The sequence below is a fragment of the Rhinolophus sinicus genome, chromosome 17 (genome assembly GCF_057876585.1).
Source record: "Rhinolophus sinicus isolate RSI-liver-muscle chromosome 17, RSI-T2T, whole genome shotgun sequence".
Taxonomy (NCBI): Eukaryota; Metazoa; Chordata; class Mammalia; order Chiroptera; family Rhinolophidae; genus Rhinolophus; species Rhinolophus sinicus.
The window spans coordinates 21,933,077-21,955,285 of NC_142517.1; the positions used below are offsets into that span (position 1 = coordinate 21,933,077).

The 22,209-nt window shown below is 38.0% G+C and overlaps 1 pseudogene; it reads right to left on the reverse strand.

Moving 5' to 3' along the window:
* Window positions 1-14,545: 14,545 nt before the first annotated feature.
* Window positions 14,546-15,494, reverse strand: LOC109447495 (oxaloacetate tautomerase FAHD1, mitochondrial-like; annotated as a pseudogene).
* Between the last annotated feature and the right edge of the window lie 6,715 nt (window positions 15,495-22,209).

A 22,209-nucleotide genomic window follows, 5' to 3' on the forward strand; every position in this document is an offset into this window, starting at 1 on the left:
TTGATGTCATTTAAACACACATGTTTTAACTCATACATTTTTAAGATTAGAAGTCCATTCCAAGATCATCTAAAATAGTGCCTTTCACGCTTCAATGCATATACACATCCCTTGGGGATATCGTTAAAATGAAGAACTATTTCAGTACTGGGGATGGGGCCCGAGGTCCTGCATTTCTAACATGCCCTCAGAGAACCACATTTTGTGTTACAAGGATCTAAAACAGCTTTCCAAACAGCAGTGATTCTGGGGTGATCTGATCATTATAAAGTTCTTGATTGGGGATGGATGATTAGCTCAGTTGGTTAGAGCGTGGTGCTTGTAGCACCAAGGTTGCTGGTTTGATCCCCGTGGGCCACTGTGAGCTGTGCCCTCCTTATAAAATAAATAAATGAATAAAAAAGTCCTTGAGTGCATTAAGATACGTAGTGCGTGACTGTAATAACAGATTCTGTCTTTTAAAACAAATTTGTCCTGATTTGTGAAATTGTTAAGACATTTTGAATCTCTGGGTTTTTGTTTTTTCATCTCTGAAATGAAGGTATGGAATAAAAAACTGAGGCTGAAGTAGACATGCAAAAAGATATTTGCTGTTTGAAGAAGAGAATTACTTCCAGCTTTATGTTTCGTGATTTTATAAATCAAGGCTGGGTGCTTTCCTTGAAAAAAAAAAAAATGACGTGTAGGTCTAGATTTTATTAATCAAAAGCAATTAATTATATTTGAGTTTGAAAAACATCAGGTTGAGCTTGTGGATAACAGGCTTGGGTGGGAAACAACTTGGGTGGGAATGTATTACAACTGTATTTTCTAGTGACAACGCTCTGAGTGAGTCAGTCCCCAAAGCTCTGAGGGGTGGCTGCATGTACATTAACTTTGTCTGAACCAACTTATCTCAGGAAAAGTATGCATTTGCTTGCATGGTCTCCTTGAGGGACTGGTTATTTAAAGCTGAGAGATGGTCTCCCAGCCCTTTATTTCAATTAATCTTTTCTGAGTAATTTACAAAGCGCAAAGGAAGTATCTAAACCCATTAGATACCACACTGCTCTACCCCTTACCATGCATTTATTTTTAAGTTTGGCTTTCTTATTTTCTCAGAGAACAAGTACTTTTATGCTTTACGTAAGATTTGTTATATGCACTGCAGTTAGACTACAGTGACTAAACCAAAAAGTGGTGAACATAATTAAAAAAATGGCATAAGCTATTTTGAATTATAATATCCAGGATGTATGTTTGTGCTGATCGCAAGTAAAAATAAATTGTTCTTCTTTTCCATACCAACTCTATATCTATACCTTCAACTTATGTTCTTAAGAAGTTTCTGAGTTATTTAAGTCAAGAGCTTCTGAGGACAAATTTTCTGGCTGACCTTTTTTTTTTTTTGCGTGTGTGTGTGTGTGTGTGTGTGTACATTTTCAGGGTGAACAGTGGGGGAGGGAAAAGTGTTAAGGAAGGCAGAGTAACCAGTAATGGAAAATAACACCACATGCTTGCTCCAGTCTTCTTTTTCTAACTGGCCAGAGCTGAGTCATGGATTATGAATATGCCATCTTTAGTAGGTTTAACCTGGCAAGTAGAGAAGAGCATATGGAAAGCTTTTCTTGTGTTTTAACAAATAAAATCTTGGTTTTAGGAGAAATCACTTTTAAAGGAAAAGTTTTCTTCAAGTTGAAATTCAGCTAGTAGAAACCTATATGACCATACTAGTTGTTCAAAAAAAAAAAAATACTAAAATGCCTTTCTTCTCTCTATTGTTAAATAGCCATCTATTGAGTCCTCTCCCCTTCATCCTGACCCCCAAAAGCCTTCCCACGTTTCTGGCTGCCTTGGCTTCTCTCCCAGGCCCCTGCTATGTAACTAATACATATATATGTTTTAAATATATTTTAAACTTTATTGGGGAATATTGAGGGACAGTGTATTTCTACAGCGCCCGTCAGCTCCAACTAGTTGTTCCTTAATCCAATTGTGGAGGGTGCAGCTCAGCTACAAGTCCAGTCACCGTTTTTAATCTTTAGTTGCAGGGGGCGCAGCCCACCATCCCCTGTAGGAATTGAACCAACAATCTTACTGTTAAGAGCCTGTGCTCCAACCATTGAGCCATCTGGTCACACCTCCGGAAGTTCAGTGGCAGCTTGCTGTCCTCAATCCAGCTGTGGAGGGCGCAGCTCACTGGCCCATGTGGAAATCAAACCGGCAACCCTGCTATATTCAGATCTCGTGCTCTAATCAACTGAGCCGTCCGGCCGCCTAGTAACTAATAATTTTAAATATTACCATTGAATGTTCTCAATTTAAATAACACCTATCTTCATATTCTAGAAAAAAGGAAGCAGCATTTGAGAAGGGGAAAGAAGGTCAAGTATATTCAAAGAAGAAAATATAATGCACATAAAGGCAAATGTAAGTTAGCCAACTGTGTACATGATAGTAAGATTTCTTTTTGATTGCTACTATCAGTAAAAGTAGACCACTAGAAAAAACTGGCAATGGAAATTTCCTTGCCGATCTCAAGCAAAAGCTTTTTGAAATGGAACGGGAAAAAGCAGGAGAAGCTACTCCCCCACCTTCCAAATCTTTGATGCTCTCTGAAGAAAGTGATTCTGGGACTGAAATAATAGTATCATGGTATGGCTTTAGAAAATTCACAGAATAATCTTACCCAAACTTGTTTACTTATAAATATCAGTTTTCAGATAGGTCAATTTAGAGGTTACCTACATGATGTTATTTTAAGGGGTGCTTCTCCTTAAATACCCACTAACCAAGTGCCATGATCTTTAGAAACTCATTCTTACGGGTTTTTATTTTCTTTTCCAGTTGGTTTCCAGTTCAGTGCAAGTACTTACTAAGCTATGGCTCACAACTCTAGCTCTCAACTCTTTCTCCAACTAGTACGGGGCGTTGAGTAACTACAGATGAAGAACGGGGCAGAGCTCTAGTGGACACTTAATTGGGAGAAGGAGTCTTCCTCCTCTGCCACCAATGACAGTCATTTGGAAATGATGGTTACAAGAGGGTGTGCAATTCCGATCCCAAAAGGAGGCATCATCTTTGGGACATTTGGGGATGTTTGCCTGGTAAAGAAGAAACTCAACTCAGACAAGGACAGAGACATAATTTTTATGGGTACGTTTCTGTCTCAAATTTGAAAAGAGAATTAACATATTACTATTAGCTTAAAAATTAATTAGTGCTGGTAGCTCTTATTAGGAGTAACATGTTCTATAGTCTCAAGATTAATAACACTGGCATTTGACAGGTTGATCACACTATATTTGTAATGAGAATTTTTTTCTCTTCTGATTTCTTTGATGTTATCTTGGCTCTTTGGCTATCTCTGAATACTAATTTTGGGTTTATCCCTTTGCTGTCTCCTTTTGCTGTGTCTTTTCTTCTTTCCACACTACCACAAATTTCTTTCCTCAAACAACCCTTGTCCCCACCCATACACAGTTTGTTTGTATCCAATTCTCACCATTCATGATATAGCCACTTTTTATTGCTTCATGCAATGACTCCCAGTTCTACAGCTCTGCTCCCTGACTTTGCTACAAAGCTCTAGCTACACATTTCCCACTGCCCGCTACACATCATTATTTGCATGTTCTACAGTTTTCTTCAACTAAAAATTTCTCAAACCAGAGTTATCACCTTCTTCCACAAAACAACTCATTATTCCTAAATTTCTGAGTCCTGCCAAATGTAATGGTTTTCTCCCTTTGACTTAGCCTTGGTGGAGTCTTTCATCTCTGTTTAATCAGATATCCCCTTCCTTTCCAATTTTAAATTCTGCCTAAGTTCACAGCTTAATCCTCCTTTCCCACTTTAGTTCAAGTGCTATTGTAAGATTTACCTGTGCACTTGATTTACCCACACCAGGGGATTTAGAACTTACATAGCAAGAGGTGTGATTTCCTACTTTTTAAGCCTGGGGCACATAGCATAGTGTCTTAAGCATAGGAGATACTCAATAGACATTTGTTGAATTAATTGTTTTATTATTATTAACTCCATATACTAGGAGTTATAAAAAATAATAAAATAAAAATAATTCTCAAGCTCGGTCTGTAAAACAAAGCGTCAAAACATAAGTATTATTTTACTGATTTGATTTGGGGAAGAGCTTTGGCTGGCCAATTTAAGTTCAGATTTACATTGGAACTCCTTTAAATTACTTGACTTCAGTGTGACAAATCCTGTCTCACAAGATTGACTTTAATAATTTAAATGTTTCTTTGGATTTTAGACTTGAAAGCTAAGTGTATGTGGGTGGAAAAGGATAGATTCTGACTTGAGTTGATAGGATTAAAAAATAACTCAGCTGAGTAAGCTTTTGTGGCTATGATTCACTTAAAATGCAAAGGGTGGAGTGTTGTATAACTAATGCTAGAGACAGAGACTAATTTTAAGTATAGGAGAGGGATTTGGACTACTAAATAGCACCTTGCTTATGCAGTCAGAAATAATTTCACTTTTTTTTCGAAACAAGAGTTGAAAATGGCATTAGCTTTCAAGCAGCCAATAAAACCAGTACAATGATCAAGTGTCTTCATCTTCTATTGGAATAAAAATCATATGACAAAACTGGGGTGGAAAAAAAATGGATGAAAATGGCCTAGGGCATTAGAATTGACAAGACCTGGGCTTCTTAATATTCTGGTCAGCTTTTGCATTTGGCAGTAGCTTACTGTCAGCTCTTGCCTTCCTTCCCCAGTATTGATCATCTGGAGTCAGAGAGTTCCAGCACTGCAGGTCCAGTGTTCTCCAATTTTGGAGCCTATCCTAGACCAGACTGGATGAACATTCATAGCCCGTAATCATCCATCGATGGAAATTATTTGAGCCCAGCCTGTCTTGTGTCATCTTCCTAATCATTATCCCTGTCCAGTCTTTACTTTTCTTCCTATCCAGTTTACATTCCACATACCAATAATTTAAAAAATATATTTGTTCTTCCTCTCGGCTAAATGGAGAGCAAGAGTGAAATCAAATTCAGTTACAGAAAAACAGTAATGCTATATTATTTTTCACAAATAAACAATTTAAAAACCTCTCTAAAATAACAAAATTGGCTTGCTCTTCTGTCTGTCATCACATCTCTCTGGCAAAACATCAACCCGGCATCAACACAAGTATCTGCTTTCTCTAAGCATGTGCATGAGCAAATGAGCTCCACTAGAGAAAATCATGAACTCAGCAGATTGCTTTTAACATAAATTTGGTAGTTTCTTACTTGGACCCTAAACACTGTCCAGCAAGCCTGCTACATTTTACTGGCCAACTTTCTCCCGCTGTGCAGAAACGATTTCAAAACTTTTCTACTTTCCTTAAACTTCTGGATGCAGCTTTGCTACATTTCTTCATAGAGTATATAGAAACCAATAGATGAGTTTTCTCAACTTTTCATCACCAAATCTGTGCACTCATCCCTGCAATGATGCATCTGCATTCATTCTCTTTTTAGTCCTTCTGTATAGAGGATGAACTGTCCTTAGCTAGGGCCCGGTCCTCTCTACCTCTTGGTTTCTAATCGTATACCTTCCAGCCTTTTGTACTGGTCAGGGTTCTCCAGAGAAACAGAATACATATCTCTATCTCTCTATCTCTCTATCTCTATCTCTATCTCTATCTCTATCTCTATCTCTATCTCTATCTCTATCTCTATCTCTATCTCTCTCTATCTCTATCTCTATCTCTATCTCTATCTCTATCTCTATCTCTATCTCTATCTAGCTAGCCGCCTACCCCGAAAAGTATACATATTTTAAGAAAGGAAAAAACTGTATTAAAACTGTAATACTCAATATATACCGATAACAAAAGATGAATACAAGTCACATTTGACTTCTGCAATTATAAAAGGTGCTCAAAGTGGTTACCATCAGCGTCTAGACACTGCTGATTACGGTGAACTACTGCTTGAGCAACGTTGACAAATGGGTACCAAAGTATCTACTTGTATACATTTTTTGGCACCCCTGGTGTGTGTGTGTGTGTGTGTGTGTGTGTGTGTGTGTGTATGTTTTTAAAAATTTTCTTTAATTCTGCCTGCTTAACATTTAGTAGGCCCCTTTCAGTTTGGAGAGACTTGTCTTTCTTTAGAAGTGTTTTTCTATGTTCCTTTTATGTTTTTCTTTCATATTGTCTTCTTTATTCTCTCTTCTATTATCCTATTAGAAGGATATTGGATGTCCAGCATCCTATATAACATTTAAATTTTCTTTCTTATCAAATGTCTTTTCCTTATCTTTTTTACCTTTTGTGTTCTTGGATGTGAACTCAGATATTCTTCAGGTCATCTGATATTCATCCCACACCCATTTTATTCCCTGTTCCTCAAACAGCAGAACTTGTAGGAACTTAATGAATGAGTTAAGTAAACTGGAAATTTACTCTATGTGCACACTTGGAAACACAGTGCATGGAAAAACGCTCCTAGGTTATATTACTAGAATTAAATATTCATCGACTACATGTCTGTTATTTGCTGGGCATTGTTTTTGAGGCTGGAGATGAACTGGTGAACAGAGCAGGCAAGCTCCCTGTTCTTACAAACTTAAATTCTCTCGAGTGGGTGGAGGAAGGGGAAAAATAAACAAACAAATAAATACTTAAAATGTACCAACATGCATACATACATTAAAAAATATATGTATGAGAAAAGATTGAATAAGTAAATAAGAAAGCATCGTGATAGTGCAGAGAATTAAAATAACGGTGATGTGTTGGAGATCGGTTAGGCAGTCACTTCAGATTGGACTGTCAGGTACAGCCTATTGGAACAGGTGACATGTAAGCTGAAATCTGAACAGATGAGCAGAGAGAATATTTAAGGCACAAGGAATAGCTTGTGCAAAGCCCTAAGATAGGAACAGAAAGAAGGCCAGAATGGTCAAAGTGTGGTGTATAAGAAAAGTGATATGATTGAGATCACAAACATAGGCAAATCTCTAGGGCTTTGCAAACCATAGAAGGAATTTGGAATTTCTCCTAAGTTTGAAAAGCCACTAGAGGGATTTAAGGAGGGTAGAGAGGCAACCTAATTAGTGTTTTAGAATTGTAGTGGGGCCAAAGTGGAAGCAGGGGGCATCATCAGTAAGAAGGCTATTTTGGTCCAGGGGAGAGATGATGGTGGCTTTGATCAGGGCTAATAGTAGAGATGGAAATAAGTGGGGACCCAGTGAAATTGTGGTTTTTCAATTTTGCAAGTTGTTCCCCAGAAAGATTTTAATAATTTACACTCCTCCAATGGTGTATGAGAGTACATAACAATAATGTAAAACTGAAAATTTTCTTAGAGATAAACACTTCAGTTTTATATACAATGAAAACAAAGTCTACTGATCTTACATTAGTTCAGATGACATTCCTTTCCTTGGAGGGAATTCCAGGCACCTGCCAAGTTCTGATAGTCTATCACATACCACAATGTGTCATCAGCATTTCTCTTCCCTATGTTGTATGTTCTTTCATTTGACACTGCTCTGCAACACCTCTCCATATTATATATCCATGTGTATACATTCTGTTTCCTCTTTTAGATTATGAACTTTGAGGGCAGGCATTTGTCAACTACGCTATAGTGTCCAGCGAGACTGGTGCTTAAGAATCACCTAAGATCACACGAGTAAGTCACGAAGAAAGAAAGTAACCATCATGTTTATTGTTCTCTGTCATAATTTGGTCGCTGAGAGTAGTGAATCCCAACATTTCTACCATTCTTATTCAATCTCTATACTATCTATACTCACATTTCAGACACTATTATGAAAAGAATCCAAAAAAGCCCTTCTAGCTGTATATGGTAGTAAAGATTTAGAATTTAGATTCAGAGACCTTGGATTCAAATTTTGGTTTCGCTCCTTTCTGATAGTGTGACCTTGGGCCTTTGTTTCTTCAAACCAGGCTAGGTCACAGGATTTTGTGAGATTCTGAATGTTATATGTTAAAAGGACTTGTGAACTCTAACAAACAATATGGGCTACTATTTAGCAAAAACTACAGTTGATTGCTGCAGATACTGTTCTAAAAGTTCCACAGGTGTCAACTCCATATTCCGCATGACACTCTTCTTATGGGGCCAGGAGTATTACTATACCCATTTTTTGGATGAGAAAATAGAGGAGAGATTAAACAGCTTGTCAAAGGTCACATATCCAGTAAATGACAGAACCAGGACTTGAACCCAGCTAATTGACAGTATAGTCCCTGCTTTCAACCACTATGCTCTGTTAGCACTCTGTAAAGTTGACATTATTAAAATACACAGAGTACATGTATTAATATAAAATATATGCTAGGCACTGTGCTAAACACTGAGGGTACAAAAAAGAAAGGACAAGGTCAGTCAAAGTCTTTCAAACATCTGTGTAGGTGAAGAATTTCTTTAAACAAAGAAAAAAAGCCTTATGCTTGAACAATGACCTTTTACTTAATTAGCATATGTGAATTCACAGATGATGAGTCAATATAATAATATAGATTAGCATACATTTTATTATGCAAGTATCCTATCAGTAAATATTCTTTATTAACTGAGTCATTTTTTCCCCAGGAAAATAGCTTTCTGCTTTAATGTTCCAAAGAGATTAATGCTCTTTCAAAGAGATAATTATTTTAGTTTTCTTTCTTAATATTTGTGGATTTTCAAACACATTCAAGACTTCAATCATACTTGAAGACCTCAGCTAATGGGACACCACTTTCATTTTCAATTTATTGAACAGAATGACTTTTACTTAAAAAAATTCTAAAATAAATGTGGTGGTGGGTTTACAACTATATATTTTTATAAGTATAGGACCATGGGATCTGGATTTCCACAGCTTTGTAGAACATCTTATGTTAGCTGTCTAATGGAAATATGATTTTTAGAATATCTGAAAGAATTTTCTTTAGCTCCGTGTCACACAAATTCAATCTTTTCTTGCATGAGTTTTCCTGAGACACAACAGATGATTACGCAAGGCCATTTATGTAAGTGAATTGCTCAGTGATATTATCAGCCAAAATTGTAGGTTGAGGTCAAGTGATGTCAAGTCATTATTTAAAGAAACAAAGACAAAGGGAAAAGACAAATTGTAGAGGAGAAATTTAATACATTTTGTCAACATAAGTAGGAAGGTCAGTAAAGGACACGAAGCTAGAGTGATGTCATTATAACTGGCTTCAGTTCAGAAGAGGCAGGGTGGCAGTTAGCCAAAAAGGCACTTTGATGTTGTTTGTTTGTATACCGCTACTTAGCTATCCATAACCAGAAATGGAGATTACAGCAGATAATTTTATGGTGGATGATTGAACATTGTGGTTACTGAAGTATTTAAACTTTGTTTCTAAAATACAATGATTATATCTCATTTAGAGCTTTAGTTTTTAAGATGAATTTCCTCCGTGCATGCAGCTCTGCAGGACCCTCTACAATCTAGACAGGTCCAACTGCAGTGATCTGGATATAGATTTTGAGTTCAGACAAAGCATTTAGGAAAGATTCCCATGATCTGTTAAAATTATGAAAGAATCATATCTACGCAGCCTCCTGTCCTGCTTCCTGGTGGTATTTATGTGGTGCCCAGAGAAAGGGAGAAAGGAGGCAGCTGGAAGGATGATTTCTTTCTTCAGTTTCTCATTAGCTTGCATTATGCATTGCCCCAACACCCTCCAGCAGACCATGGCCACCTAAATAGTTCTTACTCTATTGGTTAAATCATATGTATTTAGCATCTGATGACTTCCTATTGGTTAGAGGTTTTAGGTAAAATTTTTGTTGCATGCAGATGTGAGAAAGCAAAGCTGTCCAATAAAAATATAATGTAAGCCACAAATATGAGCCACATATATTATTTTACATTTTCAAGAAGCCACATTAAAAAAAATTAAAATGAAGTTAATGGCATATTTTGTGTAATGCAATATATCCAAAGTATCATTATTTAAATATGTAATCAAAACCAGCCCCAATGTTGCAGTGGTATGACTGGTTTTGTGGTATGACTGATACTTATTGCCTTATCTTCTACCCAGTCTAGATTCTCTTCACCCTCGGTTGTCCCTTTTTCTAGTCTAGGTGGCTTATCTAGTGGGTGATCCTGCTCATGCCCTTCTCAGGCCATGCAGTAGCCTGACGACTTACTGCCGAATCTGGGCAGAAGCATCCACTTGGTCTTTCCCACTGACAGCTATTACCTGCAAAGGCCAATGAACCAACCTGGGGTAGGGGGTGGGGTTTGCTAACTACCAAGTATGTCCACTCCAGTATAACATGAGGATAGAGCGAATGGTTACTGGGTTGTTCCATGGCCCCGTTGCATCCACTGTAAACTGGACCTAGTGAATCTATTTATTACCATGTGCCCCAACTCTGACATAGAGTCCTGGATGACTTTGGGTTCCTGAATAATAAATATGACCTTGAAATGTCTGGGTATTCTCTTTCTCCAGTGTATGATTACCTGAGTAAATGGTCATAGGTTTCCATGAAAAAAGGGTTGGTTGAATTATTAGCATATAATGTTACCTTGGTATTGCATGGTGACTCCTCCTGGATTCTTGACCTCTTGTTCTATTACTGGAGGTCCATACAGCTGATCGGAGTAGCTCTGGAGAGGGACATGTGTTGTATTGAAAGGCAGAAGTCTTTGCATTGTATTCAAGTAAGGGGGTGGGGTATGCTGGTTTTTTAAGAGGGAGGAATAGACCACTTCTCATGGGTGTAAAAGGGTCAAGAGAATCTGGGTTTTCAAGATTTTTTAAGGGCAAAGACCTAGACATTCCCATTCCAGGTTTACTAATTCTAGGTTCTGGTCGTGGCATTGCAGAATTGCCTATTTTATATTTAACCTTCTCTGGTGCTCTGCTTACTTTATAATTTAGTTCTGGAAAAGAACTCCAGCTTTCTTTGCCTTTCAGCAATGGTGGAGCAGAGACTCTTTATGTGCTACTAAGGATTCCCTCTGGATTTCACACTTTACCTTAAATTGGTGATTAATTATCTCCATCTCTTCTTTTCCCCCTCCCCCCCAATGAATTAGTAGCCCTCAGCAATAGCCATTCCTTCCATAGTCCCTATAATTTTGTACTATTTCCTCCAAATCTCTCAAAAGCTTGAGATGTTACCTGTAGCCCGTGCTTTTCTTTCCCATTCAGTTCACCCCAGGTGAAAGTCTTAATAATTGCATTGCTATAGTATACTGGGGCTATTGGCACTCCACCTACCACCAGTGATGGTGTCCTCACTGCCAGCCATTAGCAGGTGATTCAGCTCAAAAATCCCACTTTAGAATCTGCTTCTTAGAACCACTCCTGACTTCTACTGCTTTAGATCAGTATTCCTAGAAACAGACTTTGAGATGGAGATTTGCATGTGTGAATTTTATTGGTCAGTACTCTCAGGAATTAGCAGAGTGAGAAATTGAAACTGTCTGTAGTTGCAATAAAGAAGCTCTGGAGTTTATATGGCTCTTTAGAATCTTCCCCAATTAATGCATGGGGGATTGGTCCATACAGACCCCTTACCCCCCTCCCTTAGCCAGTCACTGGATGTGGATTTCCTCTGGGGAAGGGCATAACCTTGGGTTAGGTGGCATAACCTTGGGGTAGGTGGCTCCCAAATTCCAGTAGAGAAACTCATCTATCAGCAGCCTATACACCCAGAAGCCGGGGTGTGAGTGCCTTGGTACAGAATTTTGACTTCAGGTTCAAGAAAAATTAGATCATGGGCCAGTAGATCAAATATGAGACCAAATATTTATATTTACTGTGTGATTAATATTGCTATCTCATTTTGCGATATATTTAGGTACAATTTTCTGTCACAGACTGTACTAATTTGTATAACTTAAGCACACTTTTTTTTGGACACTAAGCCACATCAACCATCAAGTTCTGAAATTTCTGATGAAGCTTTGCTGACAGTGAGAAATTTCAATGTTACAGACAAGTAATTATTTGATATAAAATCTTGGTACCAAAGTGTTCCATTTTTTTTTTTTCTCTCATTGGTTTCTTCTGTCCTTTCTTTCTGCCTCATTTGTTGAGTATAGCTAGTGGAGAGCATGGGCAAGTGTACAATTAACTATAATTGCAATGGGCACTGTCCTATTTGTAACTTTTTGATGAGAGTGAAGAAGTAAATACCAAAGAGTCATACATTTAAGCCCAGATAGAGATATTTCTGTTCATAAAATGCTAATGTTAATTTACTTTATAGTTGTCCTATACTTGTTTTGGGGGGGCTCTTTCCACACTTTTTTTTAAAATTAGTTTCCGGTGCACAAAACAATGTAATAGACATTTATCATTTATATCCCTCACATGGTGTCAACCCCCCCTCCCCATCCACTACCCCTCTGACATCGCACACAGCCATTACATTTCCACTGTCTCTATTCCTAATGCTGTACTCCACTTCTTGTAACTATATACATATATATGTATGTATATGTATGTATATATATAGTATGTATATATATATAAACTTGTAGTTGACATTCATTATTGTTCAGTGCAGTGATCAGGCATCTACATCTTCCCTGAGGTGGTCTCCCTAACGAGACCAGTGTCCATTGGATACCCTACAAAATCTTTACAACATTATTGATTATATTCCCCAAATTGACTTTCATAACCCCATGGCAATCTTGTGGTTACTGACTGTGCTTTCTAATCCCCTCCCCACCTTCCCCTTTATCCCCACCCCCCTCCCGTCTAGCAACCCTCAGTTTTTCCTCTATGTCTATGAAACTGTTTCTGATTAGTTCATTCATTCTTTTCTTTAGATTCCACATATAAGTGAGATCATATGGCATTTGTCTTTCTCTGTCTGACTTATTTCACTTAATATAATGTTCTCTAGGTCCATCCATGTTGTTGCAAATGGTAAGATTTCTTTCTTCTTTATGGCTGCATAATACTCCATTGTATAAATGTACCACAGTTTCTTAATCCAGTCGTCTACCGATGGGCATTTCTGTTGTTTACGTGTCTTGGCTATTGTGTATAGTGCTACAATAAACATAGGGGTGCATACATTTTTTTGAATTGGAGGTTTGGATTTCTCTGGATAGATACCTAGGAATGGAATTGCTGGATCATAAGGTAGTTTCATTTTCAGATTTTTGAGATACCTCCATACTGTTTTCCATAGTGGCTGCACCAATCTGCAATCCCACCATGTCCTATACTTTTTGATACCGGTAGCTATATGGATATATTTGATGCTTTTCAAATATGCATCACACAGTAGAAATAACCTCTATATTATGTTCCTAGGATGTTTAGATACAGTGTCTCCTTTAACCAGTACTAGGGAATGTCTCAAGTTTTTGACAGCACAACAGACTTACAGACCTAGCATCTCTCTCTCTCTCTCTCTCTCTCTCTCTCTCTCTCTCTCTCTCTCTCTCTTTCTCTCTCTCTCTCTCTCTCTGTTTTAGGAAACATACTCTAATGGCCATTTTTTTCTATGCTTATCCTGTCTTTTTTCCTCTGAAGAATTTTGCAGACTTGATTGTTCTCTCTTTAGAATTATTTCTTCCTCTCCTAGTTTTTCTGCCACCCTGGTCGCTGTATTACCTTCCAATCTTTCTGCTTATTCTTTCTTTGTTTCTTAAAGTAATTTCTCCCGTTCTATCTTTTAAATAGGAGTGTTACCCATGGTTCTACCTTTCCACCCTACTTTATGTTAGTCTCCATTTTCTGCCTTTGCTGCTTCTCTACTTCTGTGACTACATGACCTATATACCAGTGACTTCCCAAACTGTCCCTGGACATAGTGGGCTATCCTTTACTGTAAGGATACCTTATAGGCATGTACATGGTGACGTTCAATTTGAATTGTCACAAACTGGGAAGCAGAAATGTAATTTTATACTCCATTGTATAAATGTACCTATATAATATCTTAGTTCCTCCCAAAAGACAACATAGTTATTTGGGAAACAATAATTTCACAATTATCTCCCAACTTCTGATTCTATTGGCTAGGGTACACACCCTAAGTAAATGACTGTGGTCTTAAGTAATTGTTCACTTATTAAATAAAATTTTATATTAACTGACAATGTGGAATAGTGTTTTTCTCCATTTCCATGAGAAGAATCACTTGGAGTGCTGGTGATAAATGAATCTGGTATGGGTCACTGATTTGGAAGTTATTATTTTTACAAATACCTTCAGGTGATTATCATGATCACAAAAATTTGGGAAACACTAATTTGAAACATGCTTTTCAACTTCACTTGCAGATTTTAAGTCTTAAACTATTGATCCCAGAATGACCCACTGCCAAGTCTTACCCAGTCTAGTTTTAGGAAAGTAAAGGAGGTTTTCTGAACATTTGGTTTGATAAAATCTCCTCTTTGGAAGCATCACGAGTGCTTTATTCTGGCTGTTTCCTAGAAAATACTCTTTCTTGTTAACATTTCTGGCCCAGCTCTTCTAGCTCATGTTTTCCTTGGAAGGTCCATCTTCCTTGAGTTGAGGCATAGCAAATCATGAAATGAAACAAATCGTTAAAAAATTAGGTCTTATTAAAGGATTGTCATATTAAATAATCTTTGCTTGCTCTATCTTGTTTCCATCTTTCCTGAAAGATGTTAGAAGTTAGGGTGCTTTTCACCTTAAATCTCATATTGACGACTCTGGGCATGCCAGCCAGGATCTCATTGTTTTCTTTAATGGGTCCAACTCCCTTTGGCGTTCGTAGACCTCTCCTTCTCCAAAGTCATTATTTTAGAAATGTAGCTGATGATGAGGGGGATGGAAAACATCACGGAGAATGTCTTACCTTCCCGAGTTCACCGTTGACCTTGAGTCAGAGCTTCAGGTTGTGAAGGGCAGGACTCTTCTCTTTGGCCGTGAAACTGTTGGCCAGAGTCCAGGGTAGGCCTATCTTCTTGCACTCATCCTGCACATCTCCGGCCGTCCTGTCCTGGCACAGGGCAAAGCTGACCACGTAGTCCATGGCCATGGCCTACGGGACAGCGCAGCAGCTCTTGCCCATCATGATGTCAGTTGCAGGCAGACAAGAGGATGGGCAACCCTCAGAGCATAGATGGTGGATGACTTTAGGAAGAAAACAGGCTTGCTTGGCATTGTGCTGTCCATCTCCTCGTTGCGGTTGCGTAGTTCCTGCCCACACCGACGACATTCTTCCCCTACTCGTAGAACTGGGTCAGCCGCTGGGGGGCCACCTTGGCTCTTACTAGCTGCTCCTGGCATTATGTGGACTGTGCCCAGCATGTCCTCCAATGCCTACAGCTGCCCAGAGGGGACGGACTGCCTCTGAATACTGTCCTATCTGCAAAGGCCCGTTCCAGTTTGAGCTTCGCAGGGAACCCAGGAGTTGAGTGCTTGGCTTCCTGGGAGCCGCTGCTCCCGTGGCTGCTTTGGGGTCGTCCAACCTTAGAACAGTGGCCTGGTTCCCGGAGAAAGAACCAGATGCTATAATATTTCATTTTGTTCTTAGGTTCACTGAGGGTGGATATCATCATCTCTTGCCTTTTAAACATATATATCAGTCTGTTTCAAATATTAGTCTTATTTTTTTCCCCATAACTTCTCAGTCTTTCAAAGTTTTGTCCCCATTCTGAAGGATTTTCTTCTTCCCCTTGTCCTTCTCACAAGGGCATTTGGCTGCAGAACGAAGCTTTTATATCCTAATGTATTGGGGGAAGGGGCATCTGGGCCAGGGCTCTTCTCCACTCTCACTGATGTCCAGCCCACCTCACCTGATCCTTAGCACCAGTCTCTGCCTTTTGCAGCATAGACTGGCCCACCTGGTCTATCAAGTATCCTGAGCTGGTCTCCACTGAGGTGTGAATTGTTCTACTATGTTTTTGAGGTATGTTCTCTTGATGACTTCTTTCCTTACTACTGCCTCTAAGTAGGTGGTTGCCCTTGCAAAATTCTTGGCTTCTTCTGTAGCCCACCCATTCTGCACTAGTCGTACAGAGCCACACTCACCTGGGATGCCCTGAGGCCCTCCTCCATAGACACCTCCCTCACTAATTGTTATTTTATAGTACTCATGCTATATATTGTGCCACACTCTCTATTGAATTTCTTTAACTGGCTGAAGATTTCTCAGTCTAGGCCCAGGGAAGAATCAGCTCCAAGATGTTTAGATCTGTCTCCCAATGTATCCAAGTGTGTTTTTATCACTCCCACTTTCCCCAGGGGTCTTGATTCCAGGATACTGCTGTCTCACTGTGTCCATCAGGGTCTTGGAGGAACCAGAGATGGCACAATCAAATTGGGCAATTTCAGAAAAGTTTAGTAGAGGGACTATTTATAAGGCATGGGGTAGCCATAAAGGGCAGTGCAGGACTTGAGCTAGAAACAGTAGAATGGTCAGGCAGCAGTTGGAGGTCTCTGGTGGATCAGACAGCTTGTGACAATCCCACAAGGAAAGAGATAGTAAGTGAGTGCCCTGACCCCCTTTCCTTCCTGTGATTTTTTTGTAGGTGCTCCTCACTAGCCGGATCCAACAAGAAGCCAGAGAAAGGGGAGACTGTTAATTCAGCCATCCATTGGTGTAATCCAATGTATCTAGGTACTTCATTGCTCAGGTAGGAAGACTGGGAATTGTCCTTGATTTCTCCCTCCTTTTATCTCTCTTCTTTTTACCATCGCCAGTAATGATACTTAACAGTTAGTAAATTCTTACCCTGTGTCAGAATGGTGTCGAGTACTTGACATGCATTATGTCAAGTGCAATCTTATGTGGAGACACTATTTAACTGATGGGCAGCTGAGGCTTAGAGGGGTTAATTTCCCCTTGGTCCTGCAATGATGGAACAAGATACAAATCCTAGAAGTCTGGTTTCAAAACCTGCTTTATTAAGCTCCACAGCGTATTGCAGTGAACCAAATTGTCAATTCCATGTGTTGACTCTTGTCACCCTTTCTTTATTCCCATCTGGGACTATGCAAAATCCTCCTTATAATGGGTATAAGGATTACCTGTTTTTCTTTTTTCATATTTCTATTTCCTGTTCCTAATCCATACTCCTTATTGCTATTTCAGTTATGTTTCTAAAAGAAGCAAGCAAAAAAACCAAATCAGATTACTCTGTGCTTAACTACTCTTGTTAGTTACCTTTTGATAATAGGACTATATGTCTTCCCAAAGGCATATGAAACTAGACATGGTCTGGGACCAGTCTTCATTGGTTCCAATTTTTCCCCTCCAAACCTTCTTTTTTATATATGTTCACCAGTATCGTTTTCTTTAATGATTCAGACTTTTCATAATTTCCCAGAATATATTGGATTATTTTTGTGTCTCTTTTCACTTACGTTTTTGCCAGAATGCTCCATCTACCACCACCATCCTTCACTGTTAGTCTTTTATACATTCTTTACTCCAAATGTTATCTCCTTGGTGATGCTTTTCTCAATTTTACCCCCTGCTAGAGTTGGTGGCTTTTTCCTCAGCATCTGTAGCACATTCTACATGCTTTTACTGTAGGTACTATTATTAATTCATCCTGTAATTACAATGGAATATCATCAGATGGGCATTTAACTTACACAAATTCATCTATAGCTATTTGCCAATGAGAAGAAGAACTTAAAAGGTGGGGCAAAAGTGTATACTTTAGGTTATGGATACACTTGAGTCTGAAACAGGCTATACATACCTAAAGAAAGAGAGTTGAGAATTATATTGAGGATTTTCTCTTTTCCATTTTTGGAAAAGAAGAGAAATGTGGCATTTATGCTGCTGGGCAGGTAGATGATGATGGCTTCCTAAAAATAGGGTAGGAATAAATATTGTACTGAGAACAATTCAGAAACATTGATTAGAAGAGTCATAGAAAGAGATAAAAATTATCTACCTAAGATGAAAATGATTATAAGATATAGGGAGAGCTATGTCTTGGACATTGGAGTCCCTGACCCCTCGTCCCCCTAACTCCCCCAGGTCTTTGGCTTCAGACCAGATTACACATGCTTTCTAGGTTCTCTTGTTTGCAGATGGTAGATCAAGGGACTTTTGGGTTTCTGTAAGTGCCATAGTTAAATTTTATAATAAATATCCTCTTATATAGATCTGTGTATATCTCATTGGTTCTTTTCCTGGAGAACTCTAATACTCACAGTTTGCTTAACTGAACATGTTCTCTAAATTGGGCAGATGACTATTGGAAATCCTCTCTTAGCGGTGATTATCCTTGCTTAAAGAAACTCTTGCTTATTTCATCAAAGAAGAGTTGCCTAAAATGTGCCTTTTCTTTATTTTCTCTCCAGCAGAATTTTTCTATTTTACAGCTCTTTTTAAAAAAAAACACAACAACTAAAATTTGTTTCCCTTTTAAAAATTTTCCTCCCCACCTGTTTTCAGAGCTCTGGCTTGCTGACTAGAATGAATGGTGACATTGCTTCTGCTCATCCTATTCCATCTTTAGAAACAGCCACATGATGTGGTTCTCTAGTCTTCCTTGGGATAATCTCTATGATCCGGCTTTCTCTTCTAACCTCTAATGGTCTTGGTGGCCATCCTGGGGACCAAGGATGGCAGCCTCTGGTTCTGTTCTAGATCGGCATTAATGATGTGGGATGGTTTACAGACTCTAATGGATACTGTAGCTACAGTATTACAGAACTTGCTTTAAAAGTCTATCACATTATAGCATTTCTAATAGAATTTTCTCATTTCTCTTCCTATCTATGTGTACAAATCTTTTATTTCTATTAAAATACAGCTTATTTTAATTTATGTGCACAACTTATTTTATACCTGCAAACATAATGAATATCATTTCTCATGTAATATGTAGTCCAGGAGCAGCAAACTCAATTACTGTGAGGGTCAGTCAGGTAACAAAAAGTGTGTGATGGTGCCAGATACAAGAAAATAGTGATGTTGGGACTCGGGAAAGAGGAGTACATGCTTTGCCTAAAGGCACTAAAACTTGACTTAACAAAAATGCTTTTCTGGCGAAAATCAATTTAAAAATTTTCTGCAGGTGTGCTTTAGTCCCTGATTTAAATCACTGACAAAAACATTAATAACGTGGAGGCTCTATTGATAATTTAGCTCACTTATTTAATATTTAACAAGTATTTATTGGATGCTGCAGAGTACCGGGTGTTTATTTAGAATGCTATGCCTCTAAATACTAATACTAACACTAATAATAATACTAAGAATTTGTCTCTGATTTTCAGATTCCTTGTATCTTGTAAAACAGGCAGAAAAATAAATGCCTAATCATAGAACTGTGTAATCAATGCAATGAAGTGGTGGGGTTCCAGAGAGCTTGGGAACTTAGAAAAGGGGGTGGGTGACACTTGAGGACTCAGTGCTTAACAGGAGAGCTAACTTCTTGCTGTAATCTCAATAAATAAATTTATGGATTTGGGAATGTGGGAAAGAGAAGTTTGGGAAATATAGGCAGGAAGTAAGTTTTGAAAATCAGCATGTCAAACTGATTTTTTTTTCTCAAGAGATATACATGTTTAGAAACATTTGTTACATCCTTTAAGGTTGGTAAAATTTCAAAAAGGATTCCTAATGATGCTAGGGATAATTCATTATAGGTTTAGTTTTTTTAAGGATTTTTTTTAAGGAGTAGTTGTTTTATAATTATTCATAATTAAGGTTAAATACTGGTCTTTCTGGAATACCAGGAAATGCTAACTAGCGGGCTAAGGGAAGAAAATTGAAGTGATGCATCCTATATACTTTTTCTGAGTCTCATAACGCACATATACACACTAAATGTTTACCTGTTTTGTTCTTATAACTATTAATATTCTGTAAACATTATTCTGTGGAGCAGCAGTTTATAAGGTTGTGATCTGCTGTATAACAATATGATTATTGAAAAATGAAAAGTTATGGTCATTCAGAAACATTTGGGGTATCCTGACCCTCACAATACTTTTAATTCTTTCTTCTTCTTCTGCTATTAGCAAAAACTTATTGAGCCAGTTCATTCTACCACTGAATTAACTTTTTACTGAAGTTTAGTTGAGTAGTTTATGAAATGATACAACCCCCATCTGCTATAAAGCCAAATGAAAGGTATTTGCAAAGATTACATAATAGTGTCACAATAACAATTAATTGTGTCCCAGGGTTACTAGAAGGCAGGTTCAGGTGATATCTTATTAGATGTTTAGTGTTCCAAAAAATAAAAAAAGAAGATATTGTTTAGTATTGTTGAGTATCCATTCAATAAAGTGAAAATTAGGTCTCTGCCTATCAAATAAAAATGGCTTAAAGGGTAGGGAATTACTAAGAAAATAAACAAATAAAGCTAAATGAAATTTTAAGAAGTATAATGAAAAAGGACTGCTTTGTTTTCAACTTTGGTAAGCACTTTTCAGTCTCTTTGCCATGTTACTTGTTACAACACTGTATAGTGTGACTAGAAAGTACCAAGATAGACTCATTTACATCAAGGGAGCTAAAATGGAGCCAGGAGGCTGGAGAGAAGTTTGCCTTGTGCCTGTCCCACTCATGAACTTTTGAACTTTTAAAACCAACCATGAAACCACATCTTGGACTTTATTTCCTTCTTACCATGGCAACCAGATCATCTGCATTCTTCACTTTGAAAGGAGCCATTCCATTTCACCAGCCAGAAGCCTTCATTTTCCCAGATGAATGAGAACAGTACTTGTAGATTTTGCCTTCTTGGTTTGCGGGCTGAACCTAACTAACCAATCCCTGCTAACCTAGCCAGAGTCCTTCATTTGCATGCAGGACCTAAATGAAAACTGCACTTGTGGTTTTTGCCTTTATAAAACCTTGCCTTTCTTTGAGCACAATTTACCATTACTACCTGAATCTGTGACTCCCAGATTGCAATTCTTTGCTCATATAAATGCTTTCTGTTCTTTATTACAGCATAAACCTCTTTTTTTTCTTTTTTTTTTTGGTTAACAATAGATGAGTGGGGTTGCAAGTTAACCTGTAAAGAGTCTGTTTTCAATAAGCACAACATCTAAATCACAAGACACACGATTACTCTTGTTGTTCTTAAAGTTCTGTAGAGAAAAGCAAGCAGACTCTCTCTAGAGAACTTTTTCTTTTGCAAAGGAGTTGCTGATCTGCTCTGGAGTGGTAGACAGCAAATGAGTCTGTGTAAGACTCATGTATGAACAGCCAAGCTGGAGAAGAATCAGAGCAAAAGAAACCAAAACTCACATGTGTGTAAAAGTTGCACTCAGCTTTGTTTGAATATCAAAAACTGAAATAAAAAACTAAAGACCCATTGAAAGAGAACTGGTTAAATGTATTAATGCACACACATGAAATAAACCACTAAGCTACACTACTCATTAAAATGAATGAGGCAGATCTTTATGTAGTGAGGAAAAATATTGTATTTATTAGGAGAAAGGAGAAAGAAAAAGAAAGAAAAAACAAGATACACAACATGGTGTCAAATAGGTTCCTCATTTTTGTCTTTAAAAAGATATAGAAGGCCTGGAAATTTCTGAAAAGATACATAAGAAATGATGATAGTTATCTATGAGGGGTGAGACATGTCTGGGTTAGGAACAAAACTCACTTTTTAGTGTATAAACCTTTCGTGTATGTGGGGGGGTGTATTCTGTGAAATTATTATTTTGTTGAAAAAAAAAAAGAGCCAACTAGACCATGAGAAAGTCAATTTGGTGTTGAGCTGGGCATCAGGAAGAGGTTTCCTTCTGGGTTTACTGGATGTTCATTCCCATAAATGTAAACGTTCTTAGGAGAGGCCATTGGGAGCAGTAGAGAATGAATGGACTGTGGAATCAAGTGGATTACGAGAAAAACATGTTTTAATCTTGACTTTTATAAGCAGTAATTAATGTAGCTGAGCTTTGGTTTCCTTATCTGTAAAATGGAAATAACAGTTTTTGCATTCTGGATTATTATGAAGCAAGTGTCTAGCACGATGCATTGATGTTATGGTTCTATGTAATGCATTGCCATCTTGCTTTTAACTATTTTACATTTTATTTATTATATGGATTGCATGCAATATGCCACTTTTTTCTTCTTGTCTGGATATCTGAATGTTAGAGTAGTGTTGAGGAAAGGAAATTTTTATCCTACCCCTCTTGGTTCTTTTGGCTGGTCTAGTAATCAAATCAACATTAGACAGATTAACAGGAGAAAAACGAACAAATTTAATTTTGTATGGAGGCCTCAGAGACATGGGACTAAGAAGTGACTGAAGCAGTCTGTTTATATACCTTTAT